Source organism: Cyprinodon tularosa, unplaced genomic scaffold, assembly GCF_016077235.1.
Source record: "Cyprinodon tularosa strain WSP-4 unplaced genomic scaffold, ASM1607723v1 ctg770, whole genome shotgun sequence".
Lineage (NCBI taxonomy): Eukaryota > Metazoa > Chordata > Actinopteri > Cyprinodontiformes > Cyprinodontidae > Cyprinodon > Cyprinodon tularosa.
In genome coordinates this window covers 101,282-107,500 of record NW_024039530.1, presented here as the reverse complement: position 1 = coordinate 107,500, position 6,219 = coordinate 101,282, and the positions used below count along the sequence as shown (strand labels likewise).

Genomic DNA, 6,219 nt, shown 5'->3' with positions numbered 1-6,219 from the left:
TCAACCGTTGCGTATATTAGCTGCGACATATGAATCAAGATGCTATGACCAAAAAAATTTGATTTACAGATGACCGTTGATATATGATTGGCCAAATTTAGGTGTTCAACCTGTCGTATAACTAACTGGCCTGCAGAAGATGACGGGGGAAAAAAAACACATTTTTTAAATAGAAATTTTCTCAATTTTGAGACAATATGATCTGATAAAGAGTACATTTATATATATTTTCAAGCCAGAATGATTTGACATTAAGTAAGATTTCCCCACAACTTTTAAAGCCTAATGCTTGTTTAACATTAGAAATAAAATGTTAAAAACATTTAAGTCTTTTGTTTTTGAGAAACAATTGTATTGGATCAGATTAGATTAGATTAGATTAGATGAGCTTTATTGATCTCACAGTGGAGAAATTCACTGGTCACATATTAAAGAAGGTGGAAAAAGGTGCATAAACAATATATACACTATATTGCCAAAAGTATTTGCTCACCTGCCTTGACTCACATATGAGCTTAAGTGACATCCCGTTCCTAATCCATAGGGTTCAATATGACGTCGGTCCACCCTTTGCAGCTAGAACAGCTTCAACTCTTCTGGGAAGGCTGTCCACAAGGTTTAGGAGTGTGTTTATGGGAATTTTTGACCATTCTTCCAGAAGCGCATTTGTGAGGTCGCACACTGATGTTGGACGAGAAGGCCTGGCTCTCAGTCTCCGCTCTAATTCATCCCAAAGGTGTTCTATCGGGTTGAGGTCAGGACTCTGTGCAGGCCAGTCAAGTTCATCCACACCAGACTCTGTCATCCATGTCTTTATGGACCTTGCTTTGTGCACTGGTGCACAGTCATGTTGGAAGAGGAAGGGGCCAGCTCCAAACTGTTCCCACAAAGTTGGGAGCATGGAATTGTCCAAAATGTCTTGGTATGCTGAAGCATTCAGAGTTCCTTTCACTGGAACTAAGGGGCCAAGCCCAGCTCCTGAAAAACAACCCCACACCATAATCCCCCCTCCACCAAACTTTACACTTGGCACAATGCAGTCAGACAAGTACCGTTCTCCTGGCAACCGCCAAACCCAGACCCGTCCATCAGATTGCCAGATGGAGAAGCGCGATTCGTCACTCCAGAGAACGCGTCTCCACTGCTCTAGAGTCCAGTGGCGGCGTGCTTTACACCACCGCATCCGACGCTTTGCATTGCACTTGGTGATGTATGGCTTGGATGCAGCTGCTCGCCCATGGAAACCCATTCCATGAAGCTCTCTGCGCACTGTTCTTGAGCTAATCTGAAGGCCACATGAAGTTTGGAGGTCTGTAGTGATTGACTCTGCAGAAAGTTGGCGACCTCTTCGCACTATGCGCGTCAGCATCCGCTGACCCCGCTCCGTCAGTTTACGTGGCCTACCACTTCGTGGCTGAGTTGCTGTCGTTCCCAAACACTTCCATTTTCTTATAATACAGCTGACAGTTGACTGTGGAATATTTAGGAGCGAGGAAATTTCACGACTGGATTTGTTGCACAGGTGGCATCCTATCACAGTTCCACGCTGGAATTCACTGAGCTCCTGAGAGCGACCCATTCTTTCACAAATGTTTGTAAAAACAGTCTGCATGCCTAGGTGCTTGAATTTATACACCTGTGGCCATGGAAGTGATTGGAACACCTGATTCCAATAATTTGGATGGGTGAGCAAATACTTTTGGCAATATAGTGTATATATATACAGTATATCACCGTATATATATTGGATGGGTATAAATGTTTGCACCAGATCAACTGACTTCTGGAAATTCAACACAGATTGTATAATGACAGAGTTTGGGATATTAGCAAACATCATGACATCACCCAAAAAAGAAAAGTAAACACCTTTTAGCCTGGAGAGACTCGCATGGAGAAAAGGAGCCATACGATTGGTTGCAGGTGAGTTTTCGAGAGCTTCATATCCTGATTAAAACTATGATATATTGATGTTTACATTAGGATTGTTGTGATGCAATATTTTCATTTCCAATAGTGCAGCTTTGAGTAATGGTGATAACAATATTGAACAATACAACATCAGCACATATCCTCCATACTTATTTTGAATATCAGGAAAAAAATTCTTGATCAAGTCATATTACCTAAAAAGAGAACGAGTCAAAACAAAACTAACCCGTATTCTATTAAACAATGACTAACATGAACTTAAAGCTTAAACATTAGAATATTTTGCAGCTAGAATAATATTAATAAAATGGAAAAAACTTGTGCATGACATGTTTTTCCCTCAGCTGATGTTGTTGAACTCTGAACGGATACAGGTGTTGATGGATAGAAATGCTGAAGCGGACTAATGACGGCGAGGAATGCTGCTACCAGCTTTGTTGTATCAGAGACTTCAGATGCAGCCCAATTTAATCAGATATCTGTTTGTTTTTGCAGATATCAGACTTATTTCAGGGCATTCCCAGTTTCCTTAAGTGGTTCCGTTTTCTTTAATCAGTGCATTCTCATCTAAGAGGCCTTTTGCAGTAGGACTAATACAATTAAATGCATCTGCTGAAACATGTTATTTGTATTTTTCTACGTTGCTAAGAGGAATCTGACAAAGCAGTTCAAAGGATTTAATACTCCTGCTTCGACATGCAGACATATCTGGTATCGGATTTGCAGGAGAGCCTGAGCGTGTTCTGCTCTCCTTCCTAAATCAGGTCACCGTTATTGGATAAAAAGAACAAAAAAAGCCCCACAGAACACAAAGAAGAAATAACAGCGTTTAAGGATGATAAAAGTACAACAACAAAAATCCCTACAAACCACAAACAACGGATGACAGCGTTTCAGGATGATGCTGGGTTAATCCTCTGCTGAACATCAAAGCATTTCTGTTCATCCGATCAGTTTTAAACTTCTTACTTCATGTTTTATTCCATACTGTGATCACACTGCCTACTATACATTTTAATAAAAGAATGCAGCTCCTACTTAAATTAATTGTTTGCCTATATATTTAGTTTATTTTGTCAAGTTAGACCATTTAAAGTAGATTAAGTTGGGCAAACTTAATCAGATTTATCAAAGTTGGAGCTGTATTCTCTTTTTAGAGAGAATTACAAGCTGCAATACAAAGTCTAGGAAAGCAAGAAGTGAATAATGTGAAGCAAAGACTGGTTTCCCCTCCTTCCAGCCTCTGGGTTGAGAAACTGCATCACCACAGTCTTGTCAGAACAAGACATAAAGCTATTTCCTGAAAGTGTTTCAAAGTCTGTGGTTCCTTCACACTGATATGAAGCGAAACATGTTCACTGATGAGATGATGTGCAGGAAACTGGGACTAAAACAACCAAAGCAACACATGTGAGAAAAATAGGTCTGTCTATGAGTGACATCATTTAAATGCCCAGTGGCACCTTTAAAAAGGTGAAGTCCAGTTTTTATTTTTTATTTTTTCATCCTGTGCTATAAGAAGCTGCTTCTTTCTTTAGATTTAGGACTAATTTAACAGAAAGCAGAGACCATAGAAAACTAAACAGCCTTTTAGTGAATGATTCAAGGAGCAACAAAGGAGAGGAATTACTAAATGTGACCCAAATATTTACGCTAGAGATGAAAAACAGATAAAATGCAGGAAATAAAGTATCTAATAAGGCGATTTGTTTTGTTTGTTTGATAAATGAATGACCTTGTTTTCCTTTAGTGAGTCGTCAGCCCACCCAGCGGGGCGTTTCAGGTAAAGCTCACCTGGCCAAACCCACCGTGACCCACACAGGTGACTTTCCGCGCTATAGAGGAGACCTGAGTGGAGGAAAGTCCGCAGTAATGGTTCGGTTGTTACCTTTTAACGCCGCTCACAGCAGTTCCTGGATCACATAACGCCCGGACAGCATCGTGTTTTCAGCGGGGAGCAGAGCAGCGGCAGGTCAGACATCGACTGATCACACTTCCTCCTCCTCCCGCTGCTGCGGTGCGTAAAGCGCGCGCCGCCGCAGCAGCGGCCCTGAGCGCGAGCTGCTGTAGAAATAAAAGTACTTCCTGTGGCAGGATATTGATCCCTCACAGAGAAGACTTCTTCCTTTTTTAGATCAGTATAGTCGGATAAATCCATTTCCTTTTTCCTTTTTTTTTTTTTAAGAAAGTCAATTAAATTATTTTAAAAGTACCTTTTTATCATAAACTTATCTCTCAAATTTGTTTTTTTGTTTTACTTTCTTTGTTAATTTCAAAATAAATCCATTTGGTATACCAATGACTGAATTAATGAATAGGAATTAAATGAAACACCAATTTCCATATCAACTAAATTCACTTGAACATAAATAGAAGCAAAACCCTCCACCAAATAAACCTGTCTGTATATTCAGCCAGAGAAAATACATCGATTAATGGAAATTTTCTGAAAAGGGGTATGAAGAATCCTGAGCCATCTTAAAAGTTAAGCTGCTATAGGCTTAGATTGCTGGAGGACATAGGGACCCCTATTTCATCATTCTATCTCTATTCAGTTCAATCACTAACGTTCTGCTCTCTCTGCTTTTTCTCATAGTAGCTTCATCTGTTCTGTTCCTGTTTGGCTGTGACTCCATCCTGGAGAGAAATATCAGCTGTGCTGCTGCCATCAACACCTTTGTTTATAGATGTTAAAGATCGCCCTGTTTTTCCAGTGTGGTCCTATTTCTCTGACTGTGACTGACTGGATGTGCTCTCTTCATCCTCTGACATGGGAGCTGGCTCGGAGCTCGTCTGCCTGGCTGTGGCTGTGGCTGTGGCGGCCCGGCTCCTGGACCGGGCCGCCTTTTACAGTTGCTTATTGTTTCTCTGCTTCTGTTTCCTTGAACCCCAGTCGGCCTCAGCAGATGGCCGCTCACACTAAGCCTGGTTCATGTTAAAAGAGAGTTTTTCCTCTCCACTGTCGCTGCAAGCATGCTTAGTGTGAGGGATTGCATCCAAGTCAATTAGTCGATGCAATCAACTGGTTTTCCTTAGATAGAAAACTTTAAATCAATTAGACTGTATGATCTGGTTGAACTGTAAAGTGCCTTGAGATGACATGTGTTGTGAATTGGCGTTATATAAATAAACTGAATTGAATTGAAGAAGTAAAACTTATTTTTCATATCCCCTCTCCCTCTAATTGCACTTAAATTAACATAAGGTGGAGTAACCTTCCTGTTAAACTTCTGTTTTTTTAGCCAATATTCACACACACACACACACCTAAAAAAATTTATTATATATATGATTTATTTTAAGAACAATAATTCTACTTCTTTTGGCAGACCATCTTATTTTCCTGCTCAAATTACGGACAAATGCATTTATTTTAAGAAACGATTGCTTTTTTTTTAGTTCAGTTGTTGCTGTGAATACACTGACAGACAAAAATATAACAGATTACAATTTACTTTAACATTTATTTAGAAAATACTATCAGCTATAGGCCTCGGGCTGTTATGATTGCATTGCAGTTTTCCTCTGTTAGATCAGGAGTTACTAACCATGTGGTTCCCTCAACATACTAAACGATGTTCTCCTGCTCTGATTTTCTTTTTTTTTTTTTTTTTTTTTGCATGTGTTTGTTATTCTTTTGTTCTTTGCCCCCATCATAAACCTTGGCCCCACCCTGGGATATTTCATCTAGAACCACCACTGCCTATGTTCTCTGTATTTATTCTATTGAGATTTATAAGTAATTCTGGTGTTTTAAAGTCTAAAATACAAAAACATTAAACAAATAAGAAAATTAGAGAACAAATTCAGGAAGAAACATTCGATTTTATAAATGCAAAATGTATGAAGCCAATAGAAGTCATTAAAGACTGAGACAGTGAAGACATTCTTTGCAGTTTACTCTCTAAATTAAAGATGCTTTGCATTATTCACAAACCAAAATTTTGAACAATAAACCTAAATCTATGTCCCTGTTACTAATATACTATTTTTTTTTTATTGTAAATTGTATTACTATTTTTTATTTTAAATTTGCTATAGCATTATTACAGAGTTATTTGTATGTTTTGATCAGATCATAATCCTTTATATGTTCTTAGATGAGTGGGCCTTCAAAAACTCAAACAGATCTATCACAGGATAGACATAGGAAAAATAGACAATCTTTGAGCCAGTTGAGTTTATTATTATTATTAGAACTAAAAAAAAAAAAAATTAACAATATTATATACTGCTATAAAGCTGCCATTAGTACCCTAATATCTACTTGACAAATTGATGCTACTA

At 38.6% G+C, this 6,219-nt stretch overlaps 1 protein-coding gene across 2 annotated transcripts in view; it reads right to left on the bottom strand.

Annotated features, from left to right (window-relative positions):
* The window catches only part of LOC119773607 (multiple C2 and transmembrane domain-containing protein 2-like), a 93,074-nt gene extending 89,114 nt beyond the window's left edge, over positions 1 to 3,960 (bottom strand). For both annotated transcript variants that reach the window (XM_038270663.1, XM_038270664.1), the window contains exon 1: positions 3,821 to 3,960. The gene's annotated coding sequence lies outside the window, so the exon portion shown is untranslated. The remainder of the gene's footprint in view (positions 1 to 3,820) is intronic.
* Positions 3,961 to 6,219: the final 2,259 nt, after the last annotated feature.